The 24,236-nt window shown below is 42.7% G+C and overlaps 1 protein-coding gene across 2 annotated transcripts in view; it reads left to right on the top strand.

Moving 5' to 3' along the window:
• GALNT18 (polypeptide N-acetylgalactosaminyltransferase 18) overlaps nucleotides 1–24,236 on the top strand; it is a 367,520-nt gene that overhangs the window by 262,035 nt on the left and 81,249 nt on the right. The gene's annotated exons all lie outside the window — the stretch shown is intronic.

Raw genomic sequence — 24,236 nt, 5'->3', positions numbered from 1 at the left:
GTTTCTTTCTTTTTTTTTTTTTTTAGAAGAACCAAAAATAAAAAAAGAGAGAGAGAAATATTTATTATGAACAATATCAAATATATACAAAAACAGAGAGAATAGTAAAATAAATCCCATTGCAGTTGTCACGTTGTTTCAACATTGTTAACTTATGGCCAATTTGGTTTTATCTTTACCTCTGCCTAATACCCCTCCTAACTCTAGTTATTTTGAAGCAAATCCCAGACATCATCATATCATTTCATGAAAAATATTTCAGTATACATCCAAAATAATTAAGGACTTTGAAAGAACAATGACCACAATACTCTTTTCAGTCCTAAAAGAGTTGAAAATTATACTGTAAAACCATCAAATATTCCAGTATACAAATTTTTCTAATTCTCTCATAATTTTTCGTTTTGTTTTACAATTTGTTTGTTTGAATGAAGATTCCGCTTGTTAATATGTTTTTCAAGTCTCTATAATCTACTGAATATTTTTCTCTCCATCTCTTTTTGTTCCCCCTCTTGTTAATTTATTTTGAAGAGATCAGGCCATTTTTCCTGTAGAGCCTCTCATAATCTATATTTTCTTGATTACATTCCCCTGATGTCATTTAACGGGCCCTTCTGTCCTGTATATTTCTTCTAAATTGGTAGTTAAATCTAGAGATTTAGGTTCAATTTTGTAGCAAGAATATTTCATAGACAGTATTTGTGTACTTCTATCATGAGATACATGATGTCTACTTGTGTTCCCGTTTGTGATGCTAATCATCCTTGCTGATTATTGCCTAGATTTAGTAATTCCTTAGGGGTTACCAAATAGTAATGTTTTAATTTTATTTCTCTTCCTTCGTTTATTAGCTGAAATCATTTTTGTGGGGACATTACAATAATCTATTCTTCAGTTGCCCAGAAGTACAAATAAGTTCATTTGGAAAAGTCAGGATAAATAGTTCTTTCTATAATAGCTTTCAACATAACGAACTGATTCTCAACCACCCTCCAAAGGGGACCAATTAGTTTTTTAGAATCCCTATGAACTTATGAGTTGAAACATATTAGATGTATTTCAATTAATTACCCTTACATACATTTAATATCCTAATTGACTCGCAAATAAATATTCCACTTTTGGCCGTTGGGAGCCTGTTGACATTTGTCTGTGAGTCCTTTTGGCTCTTTAATGGCTTCCTTGCCACAAGGAGAGTTCCAGGCTCCTCTTATACCTTTCCTGCTCCAGACTTGTAACTAGCTACTTCCCTAAGGAACCAGCTTACTGTTAGTGAAAAATGGTATTTAAAAGCACAATCTGGGTATTAGTCGTGCTCATTGCTACTGGGTTGGTCCATGTTTCTAGGTCTTTTCAGTAGTCAGAGCTACAAATTATTATTATTATTATTGTAGAGCTAAATATTTGAGGCATTCAAGATGATCTTTCTAACTCAAATTTAGGACAACAGAGTTTTACTTAACTTCATCAATTTTACATCTATATTTCCATTCTTTCATGCCAAAGTTTCTGGTTCTCAATAACAGCATAGTTACTTGCTTATTTTATTCCCCAGAATACACAAGACTGTTTCAGTGTATTAATGACAATGCTAGTACCAACGATGTGATAAATTAAACCCTCTAATTTATTTTGCATTCCACTGGGATATGCAGTCAAATGACTATCATCTAAAATCATCTAGAAGTGCTGCTCTCTGTATGGTTGTCCTACCAACCTGATAAGTATGTTCATTTGTTTCATTTTGCTTCTGACTTTAAATTTTTGTGGTCATATACATTTATATTTAGTTTACAAAAATTATGTAAATATTTATACAATCTAAAGTCAAATCTACACCATAAGGAACTTTCAGTGAAGTCTCCCTTCTAGTATTATCTTCTTTATCCTGTTTCCTCACTATTTCCAATGTAAACATTTATTTTTTGTTTATTTTACTGAAAAAAGATAAGAAAATGTGAATTTATGTTCATGCGTCCCCTTTCTTAGATAAATGGTAGTATACTGTGTATGTTTTTATTATCTCATTTTTTCTGAAGATTGTTCTCTAACAGTATGTAGAGAGATTCCTCATTCCTTTCTTACAGTTGCATACTACTCAAATGCATAAACATTCTATAGTTTACTCTACCAATTTCCTTATAAAAGCTTAGTGCTATAATTAATAGTTTTTTGCATACTTTTTCATATTTTTACTGGTTATCTTTTGGATAGATTCCTAGACATGGAATTGTGACGTCAAAGGGTAAATGCATATGTAACTTGGCTAGACATCATCAAATATCCCCCCAGAAGGGTACTATTTCAGAGAGGTAATATTTTCCCACCAGGAATGATGAAGGTATCTGTCTTCTCACAGCCAGACCAGCAATGTATGTTGCAGAATATTTGCTTTTGTTTTTTTGTTTTGTTTTCTTTTTCTTTTTCTTTTTTTTTTTTAACCAATTTGACAGACAAGAAATGCCTTTCAGGATACTTTTAATTTGTATTTCTCTTATGAAGAACTCAGTTGAAAAGATTTTTCTATGATTAAGGTCATTTGCATTTCTCTTTCTGTAAGCTGTTCATATCTTTGGCCCACTTTCATATAGGGTTGTTAGTCTTCTCTCTTCTCTCTCTATTTTTAGAATATCTTTACACATTAGAGATGATAATACTTTGCCTATTATACAAATTGCAAATATTTCCTTCCAGTTTGGTACTTGTCTTGATTTTGCTTCTCATAGTATGTTTTTCTTTTTTTTTTTTGGTCATCCAAAGGCTGCTTTTTGAGTGTGAGAGAGAGAGAGAGAGAGAGAGAGAGAGAGAGACAGAGAAAGAGTGTGTGTGTGTGTGTGTGTGTGTGTGTGTTGTGTGTGTTTAATGTAAGCAAACTTTTTTTCTTCTTGCTTCCATATTTTAATCATAGAAAATCTAACCCACTCTCAGGTTATAAAGAAATGTGCTTTTTTTCCTAATACTTACAGGACTGTATTTTTTACATTTTAATCTCTAATGTATTCAGAGTTAATCCTGAAGTTTGGTGTGAGAAATAGATCCAATGTCTTATTTTCCTATATGGTGAAGCAGTTATCTTAACACCTCCTACTCAAAATAATATCTTTTCTCACTGCTTTGCAAAACTACCTATATTATACAATAAATTGCCATATATTTTGGGGTCTGTTTCTGGATTTTCTATTTTGGTTTCATTGATCTTTTGGTCTATTTATGTACTCATATCACACAATTTCATTTTTATAGGCTTTTATGTTTGTAAGTCCACAGGGTGAATTTGGCCTTGCAAACTATGTATAATGGAGAAAGGTCTTGGATTCAGAGGAAGGGAATATCTATGCAGGACACAAATATCATCTTTCTCTCTTCTTTCCTGCCTTGACTTTAAAACATATGTCAGCATTTATGGCTATTTAATTTTCATGATGGTGCTTGGAGCCTAGTAAGTGCTGAAAGAGCAGGCTTTGAATTTACAGACCAGTTATATATAAGAAAGTATATTCTATATATCTCAGAAAGTCAGAGCTAAGAATTTATAAGCTGTAAGAGATACAGTTATTCAATATCAGAAACATAAATTAGAACCATAAAAAAGAATACATGCTAATGATACAGTGAGCTCCCTATGTTAGGGCATCTTCAAGACATGGTGACCTCTTGGTATCACTAGAAAGATAGATAAGCTTTATGACTATAATACTAATGATTAATAACAATATGGCAGCTATTATATGTGAGCTGTCCTAAGTGCTTTGCATGTATTAATTCACTTAATCCTTGCAACACCTTGAAGTGTAGGTACTATTACTGTTCCCACTTACGGATGAAGATTGTTCTCTAATAGTATGTAGACAGATTCCTCATTCCTTTCTTACAGTTGCATACTACTCAAATGCATAAACATTCTATAGTTTATTCTACCAACTTCCTTTTAAGAGCTTAGTGCTATAATTAATAGTTTTTTGCATACTTATTTCATATTCTTACTGGTTATCTTTTGGATAGATTCCTAGAAATGGAATTGTGACATCAAAGGGTAAATGCATATGTATCTTGGCTAGGCATCATCAAATATCCCTCCAGAGGGGTAGTATTTCAGAGGGGTAATATTTTTCCATCAGGAATGATGAAGGTATCTGTCTTCAGTACCTGCATTCTATAGTAATGTAGATACTATTACTATCCCCACTCACAGATGGATATACTGAAGCAGAGAGAGAGGTGATACAACCTGCTCAAGGTTATATGACTGGTGAGTGGTAAAGATACAGTCTGAACCAAGAAACATGGCTTCAGAAGTCATTTATGCCTGGTATAAGAAGGCATAGCATTGTGGTCTTCAGTAAGAAATCTGACAAAATTTCTTATCACTTCCGTGTGGGTTCATTATTTATTCATCCATTCATCCTTCAGACATTCACTTTCCCCCTGCTGGCAAATTAGAGGTGAATGGCAGCCCCTGCCTTTGAGTGGCTCTCAGCCTAGCTGGGGAGACAACCACCTTACCATGTTCTGAGTACTCATCTCAGATTGTAGAAAATATCATAAGCTTAAACAGAATGTTTGCCTCTCCCTGCATTTTTGACTTTAAGCACTTTCTGTGTTATTTGATCTACCAATGACCACAGTAACAAGTACACAACTCATCCTGCTCATACTTTTTTGTATGGTATATTTTAGAAATTGTCATTTAAACATTAAAAAATGCGAACAATTACTTTTTTTTCCAATCAATGAGTAATGATAAAGACAATCAACTTAAGCTGAAGCAACAAATAAAAAGGAGCATAGCAAAATCTATCAAAGCTAAAACATTGACTGAGGAAATAAGTATTAACATGATATACATTTGCAAAATTTGTTCAGGAAAACTAAACTTGGTGGAAGTCATTACCACCAAGGACACTCCGTGATGGAGGCATAATTACAAAATGTGTTATGGGTAAAAAGCATACTGATAGAAGAACCCTATCTTAGCTGTAAAATCAATACAAAAAAAAGTGTTAACCCCGGTGAAAATAATTCTGCTAAAATAAAACTAGAAAATTCATAAGAAGGAAATATTTTAATTTTGTCATATAGAAAATCGATGAAGAGAATTAAATTGCCTTAGTGACATTTACTCAAAAAAGAGTTTCTGGATAACAATTCATCACTGAACATAATTCAGGTTAATGTGCCAAACAAGGCACAACCTGCTCAGGGTCAAAACGGCAAGCCTGAAAGCTCCTGATGCATTGTGAGAGCACCGGGAGGGAGGGACCGCCCCACCTGTGGGGGTTGGGTGCGGCTTCACAAAGAAGGTGGCATGAGGAGGACTCTGAGGAAGGAGTGCGCGTCCCCAAGGTAGGGATTTGACTTGTCAACACTGACCTGTCAGATCTGGAACTTTGAGATTTGGTGTAGTGAGATACACTCTTGGGCAACAGAAGTTGGTATTTTATTCCATAAAGCAGATCCATTGTTGTATAGTGGAATAAGTGTTTATCTCTGTTTATGTGGTCTTCTGAGGCCAATAATTTTTATCCAAAGGGAACTTCCATTTGTTGTATGCTATTTGCCAATCACTCTGTGTATATTACTAATTTTTACATGATCCCTGTGAGGTCCATGCTGTTATCCCTATTTTGCAAATTAGAAACATGGAGGAAATAAGATTAAGAAACTCCCTCCTTACCCAGGATCACTCAAGATTAGAACCAGCCTGACTGGTTTAAAGACAAATGCCTTAATCACTATGTCGTGTTGTTTTCTCATCTCTACCTTGGGGTTTACAATCATTGATGGCATAAAGGTTAACTTCAGGGGTTAACCCGGGCCAGCATCACTTTGGAAAATGACCACAGTACCATTTCAGTGCTCAGTGATTCAGCTCTCATCTCTCAGGAGTGCTGGGGCCTAAATCAGTTGGTGCTATACAGTGTCCTCACCGGAGGTGGTAGGAGACTTTGGAACTAGAGGGATAAGAGTCAAGGGCTAAACCAGAGTCCATAGAGTCAGGAAGGAAACAGATGGGGTTTACTAAATTAGAGGAGCCAGAACGGATATGACGTCAGAAATCTGGGCCCATGGGAGCAGAGACAAAGAGGAGGAAGAGAAAGCAAGGAAGGGTCCCTGGCAATGCCTAGGACAGGCATCACCACTATTCGAGACTTTAAAAAACATGTATCCACAGCTAAATGACTAGAGACTGCTGAAATTATCAGCGAAGGCAGTCCAGGCAGGTTACTGTGTGCAGGTTAATGTGTGTTATTGAAGCACGTAATAGACTGTGTATGTGGTTCTCCCCAAAGGCGTGGACCCAGAGGTCTGAGTAATCTCAGCTCATTGTTGACATCACGGCTGTTCTCCGCTAGCCATAAGGACATTAATTAAAAATATTGGACACCACAGTTTCAGGTAAAGCAACCTCGTCTTTGCCCACATGGTTAGAAAGACATGAGAAGTAAGGGATCTGGGGACCAGCATTTTTGCTCTGCTGAAAAGGTCTCAGAAAATCACCAGATGCAACATCTCACAGCAAAGCTACAGGCAGATTATTTTATTTCCCATCCCTGGAGACAGAGAAAATTAAACACCTTAAATTGGATTTTAGTTTCTAGTTGCTTCTAAACGTTATGGATGGTTCAAGCCAGCTGGAGCTGGAGGTCAGAATGACCTGAGAGCTTGGGATAACACGTCCCTCGTGTGTGTGTGTGTGTGTGTGTGTGTGTGTGTGTGTGTGTGTGTGTGTGTTGGGGCTGTGACCTTTGCCACTGTTTTGTGTCACTTTGTCATGAACTGGAATCCCTTTAGCATTGTCCTTCAGCTGCCATAGTAAGGTAACACCTAGAGAAGGCTGACAGTTGTACGGTAGAGTAAGTGTTTATCTATGTGGTCTTCCGAGGCCAAGAATTTCAAAAGACACCAAACAGATTTCAAGCTTGCAGGCCTTTGTACTTCCAAAGGGAATTTTCCCAGTGACCCAAAGCTTTAGCTAAGTCATTGTCCATCTGTTCTTTTAGAACTGTTTTGGATTTTTAATAATTTGAGCGATTATGAGAAGTCAAGACTTACTTCGCCTTTCCTAATTCTTATAAATGAATTATTAAAGGTCCAACAAAGATGTCCTTGATATTTCAAACTCAGGTGATGGGAGGTTTGGGGGTGCCATTGGCTAAGAAAGGGGACTTTGAGATAGTTTGAGGGAGAAAATGTGGCAAGTTTGGCATTAGAAATAACAGTGGAAATAACAAAAAAGCTTGCATTGTTCATCCATCCACTCATTCATACAGTGAACATGTATTATATTGCTTGTAACATGTGGTTGGTGTTAAGACAGACAGAAGTGTAAAACCTGGATTCAACAGAAAGCCAAAACTGTGTAACTAAAGGGAAAGAGAAAGAAAAAGCTTGGAGGTAAGACAGTGGGATCAGGTGCCCTCTATGTGACCATTTTTGAAAAGAGAAGAGATTTTAGAATTGGGCATGGGCATAGGAGATGGGGGCAGGGCCCCACAGTCACAGAGAAGAATCAGCCAGAAAGATAGGAGCTGGACTGGTGGAAAGTCCCAGATGCGAGGGGAAGGCAGCACTTCAGAACTCCAACAGGCAGGCAAACATGAATACCAGTGATAATAGCTACCATCTGTTGAACATTTATTTTGTATTTAGTGATAAATATTTACGAAGCATCTACCATTCCAGATGCTGTGCCAAGCGCTGGATATGCAGTGATCAATGAGATAACTTAGGCTTGCCCTCATAGAACTTGTATTCTAGTGAGTTTTTTGCTGTATGTCATTTACTCCTCCAAGAATCATGAGAGACCAGAATTACTATCACCATGTTGCAGATAAAACTATTGAGGCTCAGAGAAGTTGAGGAACTTGCCCTGGTTCCAAGAGAAAAAGTAGAGGAGCTTAGATTTAAACACAGTTCTGTCCAAAGCCTCTAAACCAACAGCCTATGCTCTGAGAAAGCACATGGAGAAAAGGCATCCGAGACAGCCATAAAAAGACTTTGGAGAGGATAGCTGGAGTCAAGGGGAGGTGATAGAAGACAGATTTCAAAGAGCTAAAGAGGGAGTGCGTGGAGATTAATGGAAGGCGGAGAGCTTAGAGATTGTATTTGACCTGAGAGGGAGGCAGAGGGACTCCTTGAAGACTGGGGATCTAGTGCCTGCTTGTAGGCAGAGGGCAAGTGCCTGAGCCTTGAGAAAGTACGGATTTGACCTTGAGAGAGTGGTTGAAATTTTGTTTCCTTCTAGGTGGCCAGCCATAGGTAGACCTGCTCCTGGGACCTGTGGGGCCTGAAATTCCCAAGGCCTTTGAAGTGGGAGCAGCCTGAAGCCTCTGAGGCCAAAGCCTCTGGGATTTGAGGGTGTTCCCTGGCTGGTGATCTCCATGGATAAGGAAATTTCGGTACCCAAAGCAGCCAGCCTAGGACTGACTGATCTGCCCCATGCCCAGCGGCTCCAGGAAGGCATCTGAAAACATGGAGCAGGAAGCTCCGTGGCCTAGCGTGTTATCTCTAGCACAGCAGCCAGCCGCGGAGTGACTCTTTGCAATTACAAACCAGCAGCTGAGTAGACACAGTTTAACAGTACGTTGTAAAAGTTTTACGGTTAGTGAAGATAAGTGCAAAATTAATCCCTACAGAACAAAGCAATTTAAAAAGTACATAATGAAGCAATTAGCCAGAAATGGTGGGGAGCAGAAGGAGAGCGTCCATGAACAATTTCACTCTGGAAGGGTCTTCACACTTAGGTTCTTTTCAATTGTGTTCAGTGAAGGAGCCATATAAAGGAGAGATTAATAAAATGCACAAATGAGGTAATAATTGGTAAAAGATTTGGGGAGTCAACCTGAAGGAAATTTTTACCTTTTTAAAAAGTTGGGATGATGGGGAAAAAATAACTATAAAGGTAATGATTGGGACAGTTGGTGAACTTTGATTATAGACTGGGGATGATGTATCAGTGTTTAATTTCCTGAATTTTGGAAAAAAGCAAAAACAAAAGCCAAAGGAACCTGGAAGCTCGTAATGCATGTTAAAGTTCCCCGTCGTTCTCTGTCTCTTTTTTGTTTCTGTTTTTGTTCTTTGCTTTTCTTTAGCTGGGTCTGCATGCGCTGGTTTGTATCAGACCCTGGAAAGTAGCTTCTTGGTCACCATCCATTGTTGTTCTAGTTTTCCTGGAAGGTACCACCAAGTAAGGCCAAAATCAGTTCCTCAAAAGAGCCGCCACAACATGAGCAAGAGTTCCTTCTCCTCCTCCTCTGACACTGCTGTGGTTTTCCTTACTCTACTGCAGTATATGGATCTCTTTTGTATATCTGTATTAAATGAGTTTGCTATAGGTGATGTTCAGAGATGACATCTGTGATGATGCCCATGCTGATATTCATAAATCTGAAGTTGCAGAAGGAGAGTTCAGAGGCATCTCCAAATACAAATGTTCTTGGCTTTGTAAAGCAAGGCAAGGGGCAGGGTACTTGTAAGCACATTTTTTCTAGTGCTGTCAGTGTTGGTATCTGGAAATTACCCCTGCACACAAATTTTTCTATAAAGCCAGGCTTGCCTGTATATAAAGTCAGTCCTGAAAATAAAGAGTTAACCCCTGCTGTAAATGGCCCAGGAACATCATTTACTCCTTTGAGTCCTGTCTGTCTGTCTCTGTCTCTGTCTCTGTCTCTGTCTCTGTCTCTCTCTCTGTCTCTGTCTCTCTCTTTCTCTCCCCCCACCCCCCACCCTTGTCTAGTTTGGGAAAGTTTAAGAGACAGGGCTCTGATCTCTTTCCTGGATTGGAGGACTGATTGGTGGTACAGTCTGTTTTTATTCCTCAGAACTGTTTCAAATGCTGCATGTCAGTGGGTAAGGGTCTTGATGATCTGCTTAATTTTCACTGCACTGAGATTGTAGTCATGTAGAAAAATCATGGGCTAGGGGAGGGAAAAGATTAGTAAGACCATGATTTCAAAACAGATACTTATGTGGGATTTCAGTCTTTCCAAAATCAGGTTGGACCTTATAGAGTTGGCATATGTCAATAAATAATAAATATGTAAATAAATTATAATTTACTGGCCAAACTAGAAGTTTTTGAGAGTGAAAGGGGGTGCTACTAATAGTAACAGTGGAACACTGGGTATAAACTAGGATTGCCCCCGGCAAACCAGAACATATGGTCATTCTACTGAGAACTTTTTGTGCATGTTTAATCACCTCCTTAAATGCCCCTTCTTCAGTATAGTCACATGGGGAGTTAGAGCTTCAACATGAGGATTTGAGGAAGGGGGACACAATTTGCTGTAACAGAAAAACACAGTGTAAGTATCAGAAAGTCAGGGATTTTGTATATTTTGTTCTGTGATGAGATTCCCATCTCCTACAACAAAGACTGGCACATAGTAAGTGCTCAGTAAATAATTGCTGAATTACATTAAAGCAGAGGAGGGACATGCTCTGATATATACTTTTAAAAGGTGGATTGGAGGGTAACACGGATTGAAGGGCAATGCGACAACACAGACCAGGAAGAGGCTCTGGATGAAGATGCCCAAATAAAGATAATAGGGATTTGGACCAGGATGTTGGCTGTGCAGATGGAGAGAAGTGATTAAATTCAAGCTATATTTAGGAGGTAGAACTGTCTGCTTTTGCTGATGTATTGGATGTGGAGAGAGAGGAAAAAGACATTGCTACAAATGAATTACAGGTTCCGGGCTTTGGCTATTAGATGGATGAGGGGAAGGCCAAAGGACAGATGGGGAGGCAGGGTAGAAAATCAAGAACTTCGTTTTAGACACCGTAAGCTTGAGATGCCTGAGGCACATGAGAGTGAAGGTTAGACATAGGCACTTGGGTATATAAATCTTGAGCTCAGAGGAATGGAATGTGTTTCCTCCTGCCCTGAAAAGCTGTGGTATAGCAATGGTGAATCTTATAATCGATGGAATCTTAGAGTTATCATCATTATGGCTAACACTTAGGGGACTCTAAACTTCTTCTAGGTGTTAGAATAAACTCTCTCTGTGTGTTACTTCATTTAATTCTCACAAAAACTATTTTTGGAATTTATTTTATCTCCATTTCATAGACAAGGAAACTGAGTGTTGGAAGGTGAAGTGAATTGCCTAAAGTCACCAACTCAGCAAATGGAAAATGTAGAACTTGACCCCAAGATTGACCCCAGAGGCTATGCTCTGAACCACAGTGACTTCCTGTTTTCCAAAAGGCAGGCTCTTGAGTCCATATCTTATCATGCTTCTAAATTATTTTGGGATTAATTATCCCTGAACCTCAGTTCGCTCACCTGGGAAATGAAGGGAGGTCCTGGTTTAGGTTTCTTTCAGTTCTACTCTATTGCATTATGCTGATCTCTTTTGTAAATCTGTATTAAACGAGAGTTTGCTGTAGATGACGTTCAGAGATGACATCTGTGATGATGCCCATGCTGATGATTCATTTTCATGTCTATGAAAAGGGCAAATCCTTTAAGAGAAGACCTAGAGCACCAGCTTTTACAATCTGGATTTCATTTGATTAAGAGGGAAAGCTCTTTAGAACAAATATCATTTCTGAGTGAGAGAATGTGCAGCATCTCAGCCTCGTTTGTATCATTTGATAAAAGGGCCCCACTGGGCCAAGTGTGAGGATGGTGCTTGAGCCAGACACATAGACACCAGACATTCTTCTGATGTCTGCTCCCAGGCTTGGCCACATTGCCTCCCTCCATCCCTGTCTCAATGATACATCCATTACCCGTCATCAGATGGCTCCACGGTTCTGGGGGAATGACCGAGTGTATCCACCTTGGATTTCAGAGAGGACTCTCTCTGAAGGGTCCTCTGCTTATCATGGCAACACTCTTTGGATACTGGCTTACAGAATCCTTCTTCAGGTCAGTGTCATCCTTTTGGTGGAGGGGCATCTGTGATGGATGGCCAATTTGAATCTGACTGGGACATGCTAATGAGCCATTCGTATGTGTGGGATTTGTTTCTGATTCGATTAAGCTTCAGAGAGAGGAAAGAAACAGCTACTGATTAAAGGCATAAAAAAAGAAATACTTTAAATGAGTAAGTGGTTCATCTTCATATAGCAAAGTATAAATTAAACATGGTCCAGGAGATGCGCTTTGAATAGCAGCTGGATTGCAAAGCACATCCACAAGGAGATGGGGCCTCACAGCAACTGAAAGGGACTTAACCCCCAGAAAGGGCCCTGAACATGCCTAGTAAATAGATGAGCCAGTTAGCTGATAAAAATGACTCTCAGATTAGGGATGGGAAGGTTTTTATTTGGATTTTAGAAAATTGCTCCCCAAATCCCTATGACATTTAAGCTCATTGTCATTTTGTGGCAGCACCAGTGACAGTAATGGAGGCCAGAAATCTCATTTCAAAACAAAGAATTGATAACAGTAGATAGCCCAAGTGTCAACGAGACCCTGATTTGGAACTTGCTAATCCTTCTGTCTCTGAGCGCGGGGCTTCTGTAGGGTTTTGGTTCCACAGATATGCCTAGACTCGAACTAGTTCACCTTCCTAGCCCTGTGCAGTGGGAAGCTGTGAGGGTCAGCTCCTTTTAGATTTTGTGTCCCCTGACGAGGGCTGGAAGAGTGTGGCTGCAGCCCTGGCCCCACCAGCTGGCTCCCTCATGAGTGGTGTTGCCCCAGGGCTTTTGTCTGTGGCTTTCCAAGGAACTTGGAGGTATATGTCATCTTCAAGCCTGGACCTTTCCTCTTCCACCCTGGCCAGCTTCACCCTTGGTTTTCTGCCCTCTGCTCCAGCTGAGTTTGAACCAAACTTTCATGGCAGCTTGATGTGCAGGAGTCCTAATGTCTGCCCCTTGCAGCTCCCTCTCTCATCCCTTGGGACTAGATCTGCTCCGTGCATCCTCAGCCTCTAGTGGGGTCCTGCTTTGAATGGACTCATCAGCTGGAAGTGGGAGGTGGTCGCCTTCCAGACACTATGCCTGGAGCTTTCTCCTATGAGCTCCACACGACAGATTGAACCTCTGGCAACTGGTGCCTGCAGGGACCATGCCTCTTTGATCAACTTGCCTCTTTACATACTGGCAGCATCACAGACTGAAACAGCAGCTCTCAGAACTGCTGGAAATAGAGTTTACCCAGGAAATGTCCTGTTTTGCTCACACAGTCCCCTGAAGGCTGGCTGGGAGGCTCTCCTGGGCCGCTTTTCTCCAAGTGGTGACTTGCAGACTCTGATTGCTTCTCTTGTGGGTGCAGCACCTTTGAACTTCAAGTTCACCCTGACTTAAACATCCAGCAGATGGTGGGGCGGGGAGTACACGTACACCTGCAGAGACACACTGGATAGTCACCCACCTGCCTGGGAAGTCGCAGAGGCCATGTCCTCTCTCATCTCATTAGTTTGCACCCTCCTGACTGCCTGGGGTGCAGGGAAATGTGGAGGAGTGCCCAGGTATCAGTGAGCAATAGCGGTCTCTGCCACAGCTTTGGAGACTACCCCGCTCCTAGCTCAGTTTCCCAACCCCTGGATGTCAGAGCCTGATGTCTTCCTTTTTCCAACTTGTCTTGAGTACCATCTGGACTGTGTTTGAACAATAGTAATCAGGCCTGTTGACCGATAAGAGATTAGAGGTAACCATGAATAAGCCCTTCTTGGTCAGAACCATGAAAGGATACCTTCTAGTCTCAATTACCACACATTTATTTCCAAAGCAATCCTCCTGGAATTTCCTTCCCTGAATTCCTGTGGCACAATTGTTATAGTCAGAGCATTGGGGTCCAAGGAAAAGTCAGGGCCCCTGTATGGGATGGGCCAGTTTGCTGAGAATGACACAATTACTGTCACCCCTCAAACTTGACCCTGGGTTTCCTGTGGGTAAGCAGCTGTTTCAGCAAACCCAAGATTCCTGCAAAACAGGCTTTAAGTTTTTCTTCATGGAAAGCTTCCAGACATTCCAGCCCAGCTTGTCTCTCCCTGGAATTCTGCCCTGTGAATCCTGCTGCCTCTGATAGTTCTGAGGGATCCCTTTCAGACAGAGGAGCTGCTTCAAGTGTTTGTTGGGGCTGACCCAAATGTTCAGACCCCTTCAGGGCCACCTTCCAAGAAAAAGCATCATTTTTTTTTTCCCCAAAGCAGCAATTCCACACAGAGGACTCTTTGGAAGTGATTATTGCAAGAAGAGGGCTTGGGAAGCCATATCCTCAGGGAGTCTTTTTCTGCAGCCTCCGATGAAAGAAATAAGCATTGTCAGATTTTTTAAATGTTCCCTTACACTTTAAAATAACTAAATATGTACCCTGGGAAACCTGGGAGAGCACGAAGTAAAGTGCAGCAGGGACAATGCAGAATTAAAGCCCAGCTCTGCTTCCTCCATTTGTGCAATTTATGTTTTTTGAGCACCGCTCATGTGCCAGCCCCGTTTAGGCACCAAAAAAATGTCTTGATGAGGACAAAGTTGACATGAGCCTTCTCTCAGAGTTTGGTATTGTGGGTGCATAAATAACAAAAGCCTCTCTCTTGCTAGTAATCGGGGGAGGTTGCAAATTAAAACTGCAGTGAGGAAGAATTTCATGCCCATCAGATTGGCAAAAATTTAAAAGTTGGACAGTGTCAAATGTTGGCAAGGATAGGAAGCAGTATGAGCCTCATCTGTGCTGGTAGGAGTAGAATGTGGGCCGCATTGTTTGAAACTGTCACTTTTCCTAGGAAAGTTGAACATGTGTGTATAACCTTTGCTCCAGAAATTTTACTGTGAGATAAATACATGGAGGTCTGCCCACTCTCGGGCACCAGGAGACACATACAAGCGTGTTCTGAGGAGCATCATTTATAATACTGGAAACAAGACTGTCAACCAACAAAAGAGTGCATACATAAATTACTGCATATTGATACAATAAAACACGATGGTGATGAAAATAAATGAAGCAAGAAGCAAGTTGCAGGATGTGTACAATCTGGTTCCGTTTATATAGCGTTCACAAACAGGCAAAACTAAGCAATGTGCATTGTAGGTTTATGGCAAGGAAAGTATCAACAACATTCAGGATAATGGGTTACCTCTGGGGGTAAGGAGAGGCACACAGAGGCTTCTACAATAGCACAGAAGCATTGCTTCTTAAGCGGGGTGGCAAGTCAACAGTTGTTCCTTGTACTATATGTCTTTAAGCTGCACATACACATTTCACACAGGGTTGTCACACATACTGGGCAAGAGGACATACAGGCGATACAGGAATGCATAGCCAAGGAATGAGCCAAAATGAGGGCAGCCCGGGAAGGCAGCTGGAGATGAGCAAGGCAAATAGTGTATGCATGGTGGGGGCATGGGAATTTCCAGTAAAGAGCATGGCAGGAAGAGGGGACAGAAACCCAAGAACGGGCTCCACCCATTTCCATGGCATAACTGGATGTAAGTAGATGGCAGAGCGTGAGAGATGAGGCTACGAGAAATAGGGAGGGCCAGTTCTCAGAGGTCTTGCAAACCATGTTAAGGAGTCTGCTCTTATCTGGAGACAAGATGCCAGTGTGAGAGTGAGATATTTTAGAGAAAGGTTATTTCCACACTGACACTGTCTCTGTCCTGGCTGCTCTGTCGCATGCCCTGACCCTGACTTACTGATGGCCTCTGGCTTTTGCGTTGGCCTTGTCCAGATTTGAGACCTCTCTTCCCTTTCTTTTCTTTACTTCTTTTTTTGAGATAGATGGAGTTTCGCTCTTGTCGCCAGGCTGGAGTGCAATGGACTGCAACCTCCACCTCCTGAGATCAAGCGATTCTCCTGCCTCAGCCTCCCGAGTAGCTGGGATTATAGGCACCTGCCACCATGCCTGGCTAATTTTTGTGTTTTTAGTAGAGACGGGGTTTTATCGTGTTAGCCAGACTGGTCTTGAACTCCTTAACTCAAGCAATCTGCCTGCCTCGGCCTCCCAAAGTACTGGGATGACAGGCGTGAGCCACCGCACCTGGCCCTCTTTTCCCTTTCTTACTCCTGTTCAGAGCCAGGGTAGAGTGTGATGAGTGAGTGCCCAGGGTGCAAAACTGGAGGATGCCTGGAGAGTGAGTGTCCTGCCCAGCCCTATTGTTTGCCTACATCGAGGACCATACGGCCATTCTGTCAGTCTGTAGTCTTCTGCCAGCTCTCCCCAGGCCTCAGCCTGCATCCACCTCATCTTCCTCCCCGTAGCCTGCTGGTTTTGGCTTTCCACTCTTGCCTCAGCTTCTGCGGCCAAGTTAGGCGAGACAGTTACACGTGAAAAGATAATTAACCACATGAGCCAAGAAATAAGGACCACACGAGTCGTACAAATCATGAGTTCCAAGAGTTTGGAGGATCTGGGCCAGGCTGGCTTTGGATGGATGTGGAAAGCAGGAAGGAGGTTTTCTGGGCTAAGAGAACAGTGGGAACAGTTTGCCAAGAGCAAAGAGCTCATTAAAAATCATAAGGAGATAAAAGCTGGAGAGGATCTGGCATCTGATCTTGTGGATGTGGCTATGACGTACAAGGCTGAGGTGCCACCAACCCCAGTCCCTTACCCGTGGTAACCATAATGAATAAATTGTGGCGTGCTTCTTCACTGAGACTGGCAAGAGCCTCAGAATTCTTCCCAACGCAGTGCTTCAGAAGGTTATTAACAAGCAAATAGATTTCACACAGGAGTGTAAACTCATTGCCATCCCTGTCATGGACTGTGGAGTGGTCATGAGTCTTGGAGTAGAAGAGATGATCAAACTGCATCCCGTTGCTTTGTCTACTGTGTGTCCCTGTTTTAACCTAATTTACAACTCTGTCAGCTGTGTCTCAAGTACTGGGCATCATTTGAGGCACTGGCTAGAAAATGCACAATCACAAAATGCAAAAAGTAGAGGGATCTAAGACATCATTGAGTCCAGCTCCCTCATTTGGCAGCTGGGGGAAAATGAGGCTTGGGAGCAGGAGGCTTGTTTGTATGAGTGGCCAATAGAAGATGTGACCCTGACCTTGTACCAGTGGCTCCCCAACCTGGGAAGAGAAAGCTATCTGACCCTTCCTGAGAACCTACTCCATGCTTTTCTTTGCTTGTGGAAGCTTTTTACATAGGGCATCTCTTTTAAACCTGGGGAATCATTATCCCCGCCCCACCCCCACCAGATAAAAAGCAGCTGACATCCAAAGACAGGTACAAGTCAAAGGCTAAAATAGGACAGAGCCAGGATTCAAACCCTCTCTGCCAGCCCCCAAGACCTACATGCTTTCTTGTAGTTCTAGGTGGGTGTTTCAAGCCTCTTCAGAAGTGATAACAGGACTAGGGTTTTCTGGGGAGGGCAGGTGGTGAGTGTGATTTTGCTCTGTCCTGGGTAACTGTTCTCTGCAATCCACTTGAGGTTCTTGGCTACATCTGGAGGTGGTCCCAGCGGCTCCTCTGTAGGCATATATGAGCATTTTGTGAGGTTGGAGGCTTTCTCTCCAGTGAGTTCATGGTTCCGCAAGAGGAAGCCGCCTGCTATTGCCTGTGTCCATTTGATGACTTCCTAGGTTTTACGACATTAATTTAAGCTCTGCAGCCAAAGTAACTCTCTTCAGTTGCAGCAGTATGCACTTAAATGTCAGAGCTTTGCTGAAAAACCACTTGAGTTTGAAGAAAGTCATTGTGTTCAGTAAAATCTAGCCACATTTTATGTTTATGGCCTTTATTAGGGCATCCCGCTGAGCTAGTTAAAACCATGTCTCTATAGTCAGTGAAAGCCCAGGACTCTCAGATTACTGGATTCACTCATTCAAATAATAGTTATTGAATATAGACTAAGTGGCAGCTGCTGAGGCCTACAGTGGTAAACACACAGACATGACTCTTGTTTCCGTGGCACGTATCGTCCAGTGAAGGGAGACAGACATTTAAAGAATAAATACAGAAGTAAAAGTATTTTTAGTAATTGTTATTAAGAAAAAGGCAGGGCACTAAAGTTATTCAGAGGGGAGCTAATTTACAATGGGTGGATCAAAGAAGGTAGTATTTGAGCTGGATCATAAGTGGGGGATAAATTATTCAGGACGCACAGTAGCAGATGCCGAGGTAGAGACAGGAAAGAACTTAGTGTGGTCAAGAAACGTGTTGCTCAGTGCCCATCAGAAGCCACAGGACCCAGCCTTGTGCTGATGTGCCATCAGGTATGCCTGTGCCTGCAGGACTCAGCACCTGCCCTCACCACCCTATGTGGATATTAGGGTCCACATCTTGGTGGTTGCTTCCTGTGCCCTTTTCCTCATGACCATACCTACCTTCTCTGTTTCTGACCCTTGGTATTCATTTCTCAGGCACCCCTTTGGTACCTAGCTCCCTGCCCTCTCTCCCCTAGGCATGTACACCCACCGAAGCTCACAATGCCGAGCCATCCCTGTACCCACACCTCGTCCCCCATCCAGCTGCCCTGCTTTCCCAGCACAGGCCTTCCTGTGTATATCCTCCCTCTGGTTTGGGGCTTGCTCTATCATGCCATTTATGAATTAGACCAGGTGTCCCCAAACTACGGCCCGCAGGCTGCATGTGGCCCCCTGAGGCCATTTATCCGGCCCCCCACCACACTTCAGGAAGGGGCACCTCTTTCATTGGTGGTCAGTGAGAGGAGCACAGTATGTGGCGGCCCTCCAATGGTCTGAGGGACAGTGAACTGGCCCCCTGTGTAAAAAGTTTGGGGACGCCTGAATTAGACATTTAATGTCCCCGGCTCAGCTCCCTTTCTTTTCTTTTCTTTTCTTTTCTTTTTTTTTTTTTTTGAGACGGAGTTTTGCTCTTGTTACCCAGGCTGGAGTGCAATGGCGCGATCTCGGCTCACTGCAACCTCTGCCTCCTGGGTTCAGGCAATTCTCCTGCCTCAGCCTCCTGAGTAGCTGGGATTACAGGCACGTGCCACTATGCCCAGCTAATTTTTTGTATTTTTAGTTAGAGACGGGGTTTCACCATGTTGACCAGGATGGTCTCGTTCTCTCGACCTCGTGATCCACCCACCTCGGCCTCCCAAAGTGCTGGGATTACAAGCTTGAGCCACCGTGCCCAGCCCCAGCTCCCTTTCACTCACTTTCTTATCCCCTTACCCTCCCAGTCCTCCATAGCTGCTCTATGATGTTATTCTCTATGTGGTCCAAATATGAGTGGCTTCCTTTCCTATCCTTTGTCTACCATCCCAGAGGGCCTCTGAGATGAGCTGTGTGTATGACTTTTGAAATTCTCTCTTGGGTAAAGCCATTGGTCCGTGGAGACGCTCATCACCCAGGGGTCGGCCAGCACAGGCTTTCTCTTGTTCGCGTCAGTGCCATTGGGCAGAGTCCAGAAGTGGCGGGTAAACATGCCGAGTCCACATCTTTTGCTGCAAAGCCCAGATGTGGCCAAGAACCCAGATGCCATGGCCAAGGTGAAAGCTGTTACCCTCTCCGTAAATGAGTGCCCTTTCATAGAAGGGAGGAGACTGGGGATGTTGACCAGTGCTCTCTGAGAAGGAAGCCTTGTATGTCCCTCTGCTGGGGTGGACATTTGGGAAGGACCCTGTCCTCTGTGGCCTGTTTGCTCCCCAAAGGTAGATGTACAGAACAGTCAAAATAGCAGCATCTGTAATAATTATTATGAAATAATAATGGGCACACACACACACTGAGGGCTTCCAGTATCCCGGGTACTTCAGCAGGGGCTTCCTGAGGCCACAGCCCTGTGCAGTACCTGTTGTCGTGGGTGTTTCTTAAGACAAGAGGTTAAGTAGCCCAACGCTGTGCCACAAGCACTCAGTGAGGCCAGAGCTGGCCCAGATGGCCTGTCCCCATGTCCAGAGTGTCTTCGCTTCCTTGACCGCCATCCTTATAGTGCTCACACTGAGGTAGACTCCAAGTTAAATGCTTATCCCACTACATACCCCCACCCACAGGGCAGAATTGAGGCTTGGGAGCAAAGTAACCTGCCAAAGGTGACACAGCAGCAGGTGGCAGAGGACAAATGTGAATCCGGTTTCCACCGACTCCAAAGCTGTACTTTCAAGTGCAACATGCTACTCCCACCTGCCCTCGAAACCCAGGATCTCTTCTGTGCACCATTTAGCACGTGTCTAAGGGAGAATTTGGTGACAAGCTTGAGAACATTTTGCAAGAGGGAAGGAGGTAATTAAACAAGCAATTGCAATGGTGTTAGATCAGGGAACAAGGCAGAGCCACACAGCACACCAAGTAAACCTAGCGGAAGGAGACACAGCAAAGTGATGGTGAGCTGATGCTTGGAGGTTGAATCAGGGAGGCAGGTGGCGTTGGGTATGTCATCGCATGTGCAGAAGTCTGAAATGGGGGAAAAATCCACGAGAGGAAGTAAAACATTGCATGGCTACAGCATAGAGGCTGCAGCATAGAATATATTGGGGAACACAAGGTCAGGGCTGAAGGGGTGGGTGAGGGCCAAGCCCAGATGAGGAGCTGTGCTAGGGGCATGGTGTAGGAGACGGAGTGGTCCAGCTTACACCTTCAGTCACATGAGCTCCTGTGTGGAGAAGAGCTTGGAGGAGGAATATAGGAGGGAGGTCAGGTGTTTGGAGTCCGTGGCAGAGTCCAAATGAGAGATGATGATGGTGGCCTGGACAGGGGAGGTGGCTGCAGGGCTGGGAAGAGGGGAGTGGATTCAGATGCTAGACAGTCATGCCGCTCCTCGTACTGTGTCTATAGGCATGATGGGAGCGGAATCGCCACCATTCTGATTAGAATGACTGCAGATGCACCCACTCTAAGGTGAAATGGTGAGCTGGCTCTTTAAGAAGCAGTTCTTGTAATAAAAGAGCTTTTTTATGACTAATGCTCTGTGTTGTATTGTTGAAATATGTCAAGCAACAGCCTCCGTTCCAGTCACAAAAAGAATCACTATCCTGACTCTTTGTGTTGTCAATAACTTCTTCATGGGATTCACAGGCTTTCACTGAACCTGAACAAAGTGAATAGGAAATCAGCACTGGTCCCAGTATGTACAGGTCTTGGGAATGGAGGTGCATGGCCTGGGGACTTCGGCGTCACCCTCTCATGATCCTCAGAACCATCCCTGGATACGGAACTCCTTTCAAAGCTTGATCATCTTGGGGAAAATGTTGGCTCTTTGTTGAGCTTCTTGGGTATCAGACAGATTCTTTTATCTTAAGTATCAGCTTTAAAAAAATTTTTTTTCAGACAGGGTCTCACTCTGTTGGTAGACTGGAGTGCAGTGTGACGTGATCAGGGCTCCCTGCAGCCTCAACCTCTTGGGATTAAGTGATCCTCCTGCCTCAGCCCTCCAAGCTGTGGGGACTACAGGCATGTGCCACCTCGTTCAGCTAACTTTTTCTGAAATTTTCAGCAGAGATGAGGTCTTACCATGTTATTCAGGCTGGTCTGAAACTCCTGAGCTCAAGTGATGCACCCATCTCAGCCTCCCAAAGTGCTGGGATTACGTGTGTAAGCCACCATGGCTGGCAAGAGATATTCTTTAGTTTCCATTCCCTCACTTGGAATTGGGGTAATAACTGCCTCACAGGGTGATTCTAAAGATTCTGCTCTACAGCTTGAAAGTAATAGCTAAGACTGACCACATGCCTATTATCCACCAGGCATTTTTTTTAAGCATGTTGCATGTAATTGCTTTAATTTTCTCTGTGACATTATAAGTACTTATGATCCCAGTGGAGAGGAGGATACAGAAGCACAATATCAAATGACTTGTCCAAGGTCACAAAGCAGGCATGGAGCAGAACCAGGAAGTGAACCTGAGTAGTCTCATGGCCAACTCTGTTCATAACCCACCCACTATGTTTTGCTGCCTTTCTAAATGCACAGTGCAGTGCCTGGCACATAGGAGACGCTCAAGGAGGATGTCAGTTTCCTTTCTGCTGATCCTAAGTTATACACTCAAGGCAAAACAAGCTTAGGTGAGTGATAAATCAGTAAGCCACTTTCCAATTCGAACTAGAGCCTGCAAGGGCCAACTGGTATGATATGGATGGGTGAAAGGGAAGGCATTCCCTTCCTATCTAACACAGGGAAAATTAGCTAAATCCAATAAGGCTTTATCGCAGACTTATTGTTGTTGATGGGCACATGTTATTTATCTGAACTTCGTCTACCAAGTTCATGGTGAAGTTGACAGTATCTGGCAAGTAATATCTACTGTTTGCCAGGAGATCTTGATTACTTTCCCTCAGAAGCCACGTTCATCATCTCTAACCAGGTATTTCAGATTCACCTGAAATTCAGTAAGTGTCAACCATTTATACATTGACTGAGTGAAGAAGCATAATCATTTATTTATTTATTCAGCAAGTACTTACAAAGTATCTCTATGTACTTAGCCTTTTGTTAGGTGAGTGAGTGACATATAGGTTTTGCCCTCCAGGAATACATAGTCAGTGAGTGAGGCTGACATAGAAGCAGGTAAGTTGTGATATCAAGGGCTGTGGGGGCCAGAAGAGGGAGAAATTGGTTCTACTCTGAAAATCAAGCAAAGACTCCACAATGTTGGGGCCATGTAATCGAGGTCTTTGTTTCAGAGAAACTGGTTTCTTTTTTTTTTTTAATTTTATTTAAGTTCTGGGGTACATATGCAGATCTTGCAGGATTGTTACATAGCTGTAAACATGCCATGGTGGTTTGCTGCCTCCATCCCCCTTGACTTACATTAGGTATGTCTCCTAATGTTATCCCTCCCCAATCTCCCCACCCCCAGCTATATCCTTCCCCTACCTCTCCACCCCTCAAAAGAACCCAGTGTGTGATGTTCCCCTCCCTGTGTCCATGTGTTCTCACTGTTCAGCATCCACTTATGAGTGAGAACATGCAGTGTTTGGTTTTTTGTTCTTGTGTCAGTTTGCTAAGAATGATGGTTTTCAGATTCATCCATGACTCTGCAAAGGACATGAACTCATCCTTTTTCATGGCTGCATAGTATTCCATGGTGTATATGTGCCATATTTTCTTTATCCAGTCTATCTTTGATGGGCATTTGGGCTGGTTCCAAGTCTTTGCTATTGTAAACAGTGCCACAATGCCTGTTTAATAAATGGTGTTGGGAAAACTGGCTAGCCATGTACAGAAAGCTGAAACTGGACCCCTTCCTGACACCTTATACAGAAATTAACTCTAGATGGATTAAAGGTTAAAACATAAGATCTAACACTATAAAAGCTCTAGAAGAAAACCCAGGCAATACCATTCAGGACATAGGCATAGGCAAGGACTTCATGACCAAAACACCAAAAGCAATGGCAACAAAAGCCACAATAGACAAATGGGATCTAATTAAACTTAAGAGCTTCTGCACAGTAAAAGAAACAATCATTAGAGTGAACCGGCAACCAACAGAATGGGAAAAAATTTTTGCAAGCTACCCATCTGACAAAGGGCTAACATTCAGAATCTACAAAGAACTAAAACAAATATACAAGAAAAAATCAACCCTTTCAAAAAGTGGGCCAAAGATATGAACAGACACTTTTCAAAAGAAGACATTTATGTGGCCAACAAACATGAAGAAATGCTCATCATCACTGGTCATTAGAGAAATGCAAATCAAAACCACATTGAGATACCATCTCACACCAGTTAGAATGGTGACCATTAAAAAATCTGGAGACAGCAGATGCTGGAGAGGATGTGGAGAAATAGGAACATTTTTACACTGTTGGTGGGAGTGTAAATTAGTTCAACTATTGTGGAAGACAGTGTGGCGATTCCGCAAGTATCTAGAAATAGAAATACCATTTGACCCAGCAATCTCATTACTGGGTATATCCTCAAAGGATTATAAATCGATCTATTATAAAGACACAAGGTCTTTTTAAAAAAAATTTTAAAAAGAATGTTGTAGAGACAGGATCTCACTATGTTGCCCAGGCTTGTCTCAAACTCCTGGGCTCAAGGGATTCTCCCATCTTTGCCTCTCAAAGTGTTGAGATTACAGGTATAAGCCACCATGCCCAGACTGATCAAGGTCTTGAGAGGGTGAATTTTTTCAGCTGAAGAGGGAGTTGGGGGCAGGGGGCATTCTAAAATTACAAGCAGAATAGTCCAAAGCTTCGAGGCATAAAAGATTGCATGTTTAGGGACATTGAAAGGTCACAGTGGCTGGAAAGATTGTAGCAAGAGCTTCTAGACACTGCCCATTGACACTTAGAATGCAAGGTTTATCTTTCAAAATCTAATAGCATTCGGGTCAAGCTCCTATTCACTATGGTTGGTGAGAAGTTTAATGTCATTTCCTTCTTTGCAGCTCTTTCCCTCAGATTGAGTCAGAACCCAG

Source organism: Saimiri boliviensis, chromosome 6 (assembly GCF_048565385.1).
Source record: "Saimiri boliviensis isolate mSaiBol1 chromosome 6, mSaiBol1.pri, whole genome shotgun sequence".
Lineage (NCBI taxonomy): Eukaryota > Metazoa > Chordata > Mammalia > Primates > Cebidae > Saimiri > Saimiri boliviensis.
This window is presented reverse-complemented; position numbering and strand designations above follow the sequence as displayed.